Source organism: Cucumis melo, chromosome 1 (assembly GCF_025177605.1).
Source record: "Cucumis melo cultivar AY chromosome 1, USDA_Cmelo_AY_1.0, whole genome shotgun sequence".
In the NCBI taxonomy this organism is placed as follows: Eukaryota; Viridiplantae; Streptophyta; class Magnoliopsida; order Cucurbitales; family Cucurbitaceae; genus Cucumis; species Cucumis melo.
The window spans coordinates 35,806,411-35,815,244 of record NC_066857.1 but is presented as its reverse complement, the minus strand read 5'-3'; the positions used below and the strand labels follow the sequence as shown (position 1 = coordinate 35,815,244).

Genomic DNA, 8,834 nt, shown 5'->3' with positions numbered 1-8,834 from the left:
ATAGAAAATAAGATTGAAAAACCCTCTATATATATATAGAAAAAAAAACTCTTGGTTTAAACAACGACCCTACAAATCGGATTGAGGAAGAAACGGTATTCATGACGATACTATCGGAAAACGAACGTATTACGATGACACGCTGCCACGCTTCCCTTCACCTCAAGTTTTTGGACAAATGTAATTTCCGCTTGTGGCTAAATCCACCTTACACGTTAAAACCCTACAAATGTGGACGATCCATTTGTAGTTTACCAATTTGCTATTTTGAAAATTTACTTCAACATGCCCTTATATTATGTTTGACACTCCCAACGGATTTTTTAGTTCTAAATATAACAAATAGACACACACATATATATAGTGCTACATCAATGATAGACCTAGACCATATCAATTAATAAGATCATAGTATCATTTGTTACATTTATAATTATTTTTCTTCAAAATATTACAACACGCTTAAGTTATTAAACCTAGAAGTGATCTCTATTCCAATTGTTTATTTATTTATTTTTCAGGATCATAACATATTTCTTCACCTAATTAGCTGAGTTATCAATCGACATAAAGAATTTTATTAGTATAAAACATATAGGTCAACTGACATGTGATATGTGTTAGCGATCATGAGGCTTACGATTTGAATCACTATATCCGCATCATATTTCTCTCCAATTACTAATTTAATATTAAATCAATTAGTATAAAAATAGAAAGTTGATGTCACAATTAGTATAAAAAGATATTATATTCGGACAAGGACTCGTGAACTCAAATAGACTACATAGTTTGGAGTAAGTTGAGAATCACCCACATTGAAAAGATAAAGAAAGATGTCACAACTTTTGTTGAAGAAATCGACGACGAACTATAGAATTACCAAAAACGTATGGAGAAATCGACACATTTGATATACGTAGTTTACGAACGAAGTGTTAGCTACATTTACGAGATAGAGAGAAAATCTATTATTAGAGAGAATGTTTTCTTAATACAAACGGTGCAAATGTTCTTTGTTGTTTGTAGCACCACATGACAAATTAAATTCAAGGCATTTCAACCATTTTTATTAGTTACAATTACCTTTCTTTCATTATTCAATTGATGTACGAAATGAAAAGTCAGTTCTTGTACTTATGATCTAATATTATGATTAAGTTAGAAATCAAGTACTTAAGCCTTTCAACGTTTGATTTTTGTAATACATTTTTCATTTTACTATAATTAATAATATTCACTCTTTTATATGAAATATGTTGGGTCAGAAACAATAAAACAAATATTTTAGTACTTTAATAATTTATTGTTTTTGCACTTCATTTTTCCATCCATTTTAATATTTCATTTTAGAAAGAGTATCTCATAGCTTTTTTAAAGAAAACATTTTAAAAATTCAGAGTTAAAATAATTGGAACAAGGAATAAAGTTATTTAAAAAAAAAAAACTAAGAATCAAAAGCCATGCATAATCCTTCGTGAGTATTATTACTATTATTATTATTATTATTATTTCCTTTTCTCTTTGGGTGAAGGACACCCTAAAACCTATAATTACTTGAAGGATATGTTTTTCTTTGAAATATGTGAAGATTTGAATGGATACAGATGATTTAAAAATATATGGTTTTTCCTTATCAATAAAAAAACATAAAAAATTATAGCTCCCTTAATTCTTTCCTCTTCATTTTTTTCTCATTTATATACAATTACTCACACGCTACAGTATTCTATTAAGTAATCTTGTTGAAACACGTTGCATTCAAGAGATGCTAAATAACTTTTTTTGTTTAGGAAGACAAATCGTTCATGACCCATCGAGACCAAAGAAGAAACATAAAGTTATCTTATCGAAATAACCTGTGAATTTTTTTTTTTGATTAAAATGAATTATTTCTATCGTTCCCTTATTTTCTAATCATTCAAATTAATTATTTTCACACTTTCCCGGTTCATCTATAATATCTTCTAAAAAAAATGAAATTAAAATAGTTCATTTTTGTTAACAATAAATGGAGGGGGAATTAAAACTCAACTTTTTAAATTGAAAATAGAAATAAAACAAACTTTAGAGGTATCATTTTGATTGTTATATAGCTGTGTAGGTTTCGAGAACTTTTTAGGATTATTTTTTAAGAGAAATTAGTGAGCTAGGAGTAATGAGAGGGTGTTATGGGGTGTCCACCTAGTGAAAATGCTCGATGCATCCAACTGACCCATCCTATCTTTTAAAACCAAAACACTTATTTCAAATTAAGATTAATTTTTAGTTTAACAATTATAAGGTGGACCGAGATTAGATCGTCAACCTTCAAACGGATAATTGGTGCCTTAGAAATATTTTCAAATCAACGAAATAAAATTTGTTTGTGAGATTATTAACCTTTATTCACCAATTCAACCACAAACACACACACACACACACACAATCTATAGTAAAGCAAAAATTCTGGCAAAACACACTTAATTCTCGTATAGCATTAAAAGAGAGAAAGGGCTCCTTTTTACCCATTGCTCATAATTAACGACATGCAAAAACTTGAAACTTTATTTATATCAAAACAAAACATATGCTTAAATATGAAATAATAATCTTTTTAAACCAATGGTTTTAATTTTCATCACTTGATTTAGGTGGTTCAAAATTATGTATCGTTGAGCACTTGGTTCTATAGAAAATAAGATTGAAAAACCCTCTATATATATATAGAAAAAAAAACTCTTGGTTTAAACCACGACCCTACAAATCGGATTGAGGAAGAAACGGTATTCATGACGATACTATCGGAAAACGAACGTATTACGATGACACGCTGCCACGCTTCCCTTCACCTCAAGTTTTTGGACAAATGTAATTTCCGCTTGTGGCTAAATGCACCTTACACGTTAAAACCCTACAAATGTGGACGATCCATTTGTAGTTTACCAATTTGCTATTTTGAAAATTTACTTCAACATGCCCTTACATTATGTTTGACACTCCCAACGGATTTTTTAGTTCTAAATATAACAAATAGACACACACATATATATAGTGCTACATCAATGATAGACCTAGACCATATCAATTAATAAGATCATAGTATCATTTGTTACATTTATAATTATTTTTCTTCAAAATATTACAACACGCTTTATTTGTTTGTGCCTTAGAAATATTTTCAAAACAGATAATTGGTGCCTTAGAAATATTTTCAAATCAACGAAATAAAATTTGTTTGTGAGATTATTAACCTTTATTCACCAATTCAACGACAAACACAAACACACACACAATCTATAGTAAAGCAAAAATTCTGGCAAAACACACTTAATTCTCGTATAGCATTAAAAGAGAGAAAGGGCTCTTTTTTAACGACATGCAAAAACTTGAAACTTTATTTATATCAAAACAAAACATATGCTTAAATATGAAATAATAATCTTTTTAAACCAATGGTTTTAATTTTCACCACTTGCTTTTTGTTTATTCATATATAGTATATCTTGGGAAGCCAATCCCTGTTCCCTTCTCCTCTCAGTATACTTCATCTTCTTTTCTTTAGCATCAGTTCTTCTTACACGTTTGATCACACCCATTCACACAACTTTCTACTTTGTCCACATCTGTCAGGTTTAGAAAGAAAAAGAAACAATTAAAGAAAACATAATAGTCCATCGAAACTAGGGAAAGTTATTAAAGAAACGGACCAAATTTTAGTATGAATACTACTACTAATCTCTCGTTGATTGTGAGTTCGAGATACAAATTTTGTATATGAATTGTAACGCCCCGAAAATTTAAGGTAAAATTTTTTCTCGTTTTATGTACAATGCAAGTTGATATAATATAATATTAATTATATTATTATTATTAATGTTTATTTTATTGGTTATAATATTAATATTATAAATATTATTATTATTAATATTTGTTTTAATTGTTATAATATTAATATTATAAATATTATTATAAATTAATATTATAGAAATATTGTTATTTCTAAAACAATAAAATAAATTATTATTTACTTAATATATATTATTAATATATTATTATTATTACTTTATTATTATTATTATTTATATTTTAATATATATATTATTATTAAATTTAATTTAAATTATTAATTTTATATAATTATTAAGGTTTATATATATATATATATATATATATATATATATATATAATATTTTAAAAAAATAAAATAAAAAACCCTAAAGTCGCGCGCCGTCTCTCCTCTCTTCCCCCCCCCGAAAAAATTTTTCTTCTTCTTCTCCGTTCCGCCGCGCCACCGCCACCCGAACCATCCATTTCCCCTTCTTCCTCCATCGCTTTCTTCCTCGTTTCTGCATCGCCGCCGGTTCCTCCACCTCCGTCCGTGTGGTCGTCGTCTGCCTCGGCCACCGTCGTCCGCCGCGGCTCCCCTTCGTTTCGGATCTCCTCTCGGCTTCAATCGCCCGACGCCGCCGCACCACTCCGTTTCTCTTCCGCCTTCGTCTCCGCCACCATCCCTCTCTTCTTCTCCGTCCCCCGTTGTCGAACGCCTCCCAGCGTCGTTTCGCCACCGCCGCCGTCGCCGGAGGAGAGAAAGTGCTCAAAACCGTGCTGCCCATTTTCTTTCGTCCAGACCCGACCCGGTTTCAACTGACCCGAGCCCGTTTCCGATCCGAGCCACACAATTCGGGTGAGCCGAGCTGAGTAAGCCGAGCCGAGCGAGCCGCGAGCCGAGCCCCAAGCCGAGCGAGCCGCGAGCCGAGCCCCAAGCTGAGCGAGCCGCGAGCCGAGCCGCGAGCCGAGTAAGCCGAGCCGAGCCGAGTCCAAGCCGAGCCGAGCCGAGCCGAGCCGAGCCGAGCCGAGTCCAAGCCGAGCCGAGCCAAGCCACCTAAGCCTTCCTTCCTTCATTTCGGTTCACGGTGAGTTTTCGGTAAGGATTGTTCTGATGAATTCCCTAATGTTACCTCGTCCGATTCGAGTTTGAATGTTGGATTAAGATATGGCCCTACTTTTCTCCCTTGAAGGTAGTGCAGAGTTGACGCTTAAGTTCTCGGGTTCCGCGGCAGACCTGGTTGGAGTTAACTTCTTTTCCTTGGGTAAGTCAGCGGATGACCTTTTAAAACAACTGCTACTAAAGTCATCAACTAAACTTTCGTGTTTCGTTAGGTAGATCTGTCGAGCGTGGATTTTCGATCGAAGGGGCATAACCGAGTTTCAGGTAAGGGTTTTCCTACTACTGGACCCCGAGTCCAGGCTAAAGCCGTAGTAATCCACAGGGGATTACACGTTAGTAACTGTACTGAATATCTGTATGCGTGTTGACTGTTAAGTACTGATATTATATTTTTGTCTGATGAAAATATACTGTGACTGCTATCTGTGGATTGAAATTATATGTTGATGGACCTTAAAGTTACGGTTTAGTATGTACGAAACACTGGTCTGGATGTGGTTCATGGAGTTTGGACGGGGAAAGACAGTGAGTCCGGTTTTGGTTGGTTAGTCGATTGGACCTAGGTTTTCCCTATTGGTGTGCGAATCGGTAATGCATAAAGCAACTGTGGGCGTAGATGTTTAATCCTATACTATCTGACTGACAAAGCCTATGGCGGGACTGTAATATGAATGCCGTTGAGATGTGACTGAGGTAGACAGTTTAATTTGGACTGAGGGGTAACGGTTAGCTTCATCTATGGGGTAGTGTGCCTTACGGATATGTGCGTCCTTCGGGAGCACTAGACTGATATGTGCATCCTTCGGAAGCACTAGACTGATATGTGAATCCTTCGGGAGCACTAGACTGATATGTGCATCCTTCGGGAGCACTAGACTGATATGTGCGACCTTCGGGAGCACTAGACTGATATGTGCATCCTTCGGGAGCACTAGACTGATATGTGCATCCTTCGGGAGCACTAGACTGATATGTGCATCCTTCGGGAGCACTAGACTGATATGTGCGTTCTACGGAACCACTAGACTGTTATGTAGGGTACCCCCGAATAGGAAGTTAACTGTTGTTCCCTAATGGGCCCAGTAGTGGGTCCCTTACTGGGTATGTTTATACTCACCCTTTCTCTTCTTTAACTTTTCAGGTAGGGGTACAGCGAGGGGCAGACCGACGAGAGGCAGGAAGGATGCGTGAAGGCCATATGTACGCGTCTGATTTTCTTTCGCTTCCGCTATGTATTTTGTCAGAATATTTTGACTGTGATTTTGGACTGGTGACTTGACATTTTATTTTGTGACTTTTTGAATTATTTAAAAATAGGGCCCGAAACCGTCTTTTGTAAGGTTTATAATGTTTTAATGAATCGTATCTGGTCCGTTTTAAATTTTACGGTGAATGGTCGAATTTTGGTATTTGGTAGTGACCTCAGCTTAGTCCGGAAAAGTTGGGTCGTTACATGAATACTACTCTAATTGAATGTTAGTCATGACAAGGATCATCTCTAATGACATTTCATGCTCAATAGCAAACATTGTCTTCCTCTATGAATTATTTTCATTACAACATGTTTGCCAGCAGTACTACTGCATAAAATTTAAAAGAAATATAAAAAAAAACATTAACCTAAAACTCTTTTTTTTTTTTTTTAGAACAAAAGAGAAGATGATGTGAATTAGCTGTAGGTGGACCAGAATATCACAACTAGAATGTGACATTCATAGATATGTATAATCAAAAGAGCCATGTGAAAGGAACAATATTATAGAAGCCGGAAGAAGAAAAGAACCAAACAAGAGGTTACTTATATGTAATAGCATTTAGATTGAGACGTCAAAAGTCCAAAAACTTAAACGATTAAAATATATATTAGCTTCATCCAAAAATGTACAAGAATAAAATAGGTAATACAAGAGTACTAGAAATTAGCTCACTCAGGTTTTCTGGGGTGGAAACATTGCTGCAAAGAGAAAAGACACAACCAAGTTTACAAAATTTATGAAGATCAACCGCATGGTTGGTATCCGTAAGGGAATCCTTAAATGTAGATGTGGATTCTGCACCAAGTATGCTAAGAATAATCAAAAAAATTACAACTGATTTCATTTTTTTCTTAATTTCAATTTTCTTGTGGTTCAAAATTATGTATCGTTGAGCACTTGGTTCTATAGAAAATAAGATTGAAAAACCCTCTATATATATATAGAAAAAAAAACTCTTGGTTTAAACCACGATCCTACAAATCGGATTGAGGAAGAAACGGTATTCATGACGATACTATCGGAAAACGAACGTATTACGATGACACGCTGCCACGCTTCCCTTCACCTCAAGTTTTTGGACAAATGTAATTTCCGCTTGTGGCTAAATCCACCTTACACGTTAAAACCCTACAAATGTGGACGATCCATTTGTAGTTTACCAATTTGCTATTTTAAAAATTTACTTCAACATGCCCTTAAATTATGTTTGACACTCCCAACGGATTTTTTAGTTCTAAATATAACAAATAGACACACACATATATATAGTGCTACATCAATGATAGACCTAGACCATATCAATTAATAAGATCATAGTATCATTTGTTACATTTATAATTATTTTTCTTCAAAATATTACAACACGCTTAAGTTATTAAACCTAGAAGTGATCTCTATTCCAATTGTTTATTTATTTATTTTTCAGGATCATAACATATTTCTTCACCTAATTAGCTGAGTTATCAATCGACATAAAGAATTTTATTAGTATAAAACATATAGGTCAACTGACATGTGATATGTGTTAGCGATCATGAGGCTTACGATTTGAATCACTATATCCGCATCATATTTCTCTCCAATTACTAATTTAATATTAAATCAATTAGTATAAAAATAGAAAGTTGATGTCACAATTAGTATAAAAAGATATTATAATCAGACAAGGACTCGTGAACTCAAATAGACTACATAGTTTGGAGTAAGTGGAGAATCACCCACATTGAAAAGATAAAGAGAGATGTCACAACTTTTGTTGAAGAAATGACGACGAACTATAGAATTACCAAAAACGTATGGAGAAATCGACACATTTGATATACGTAGTTTACGAACGAAGTGTTAGCTACATTTACGAGATAGAGAGAAAATCTATTATTAGAGAGAATGTTTTCTTAATACAAACGGTGCAAATGTTCTTTGTTGTTTGTAGCACCACATAACAAATTAAATTCAAGGCACTTCAACCATTTTTATTTGTTACAATTACCTTTCTTTCATTATTCAATTGATGTACGAAATGAAAAGCCAGTTCTTGTACTTATGATCTAATATTATGATTAAGTTAGAAATCAAGTACTTAAGCCTTCCAACGTTTGATATTTGTAATACATTTTTCATTTTACTATAATTAATAATATTCACTCTTTTATATGAAATATGTTGGGTCATAAACAATAAAACAAATATTTTAGTACTTTAATAATTTATTGTTTTTCACGTCATTTTTCCATCCATTTTAATATTTCATTTTAGAAAGAATATCTCGTAGCTTTTTTAAAGAAAACAATTTAAAAATTCAGAGTTAAAATAATTGGAACAAGGAATAAAGTTATTTAAAAAAAAAAAAAACTAGGAATCAAAAGCCATGCATAATCCTGCGTGAGTATTATTATTATTATTATTATTATTATTAATTTCCTTCTCTTTGGGTGAAGGACACCCTAAAACCTATAATTATTTGAAGGATATGTTTTTCTTTGAAATATGTGTGAAGATTTGAATGGATACAGATGATTTAAAAATATATGGTTTTTCCTTATCAATAAAGAAACATAAAAATTATAGCTCCCTTAATTCTTTCCTCTTCATTTTTTTCTCATTTATATACAATTACTCACACGCTACAGTATTCTATTAAGTAATCT

General features: G+C 33.3%; 1 long non-coding RNA gene across 1 annotated transcript; it reads right to left on the bottom strand.

Moving 5' to 3' along the window:
- Positions 1 to 3,293: 3,293 nt before the first annotated feature.
- On the bottom strand, positions 3,294 to 7,153 carry LOC127151384 (uncharacterized). The gene is made up of 2 exons (XR_007824307.1): positions 6,859 to 7,153; positions 3,294 to 3,605 (listed from the first exon to the last, which is right to left on the bottom strand). It is a non-coding gene; the product is annotated as an uncharacterized LOC127151384 (long non-coding RNA).
- Positions 7,154 to 8,834: the final 1,681 nt, after the last annotated feature.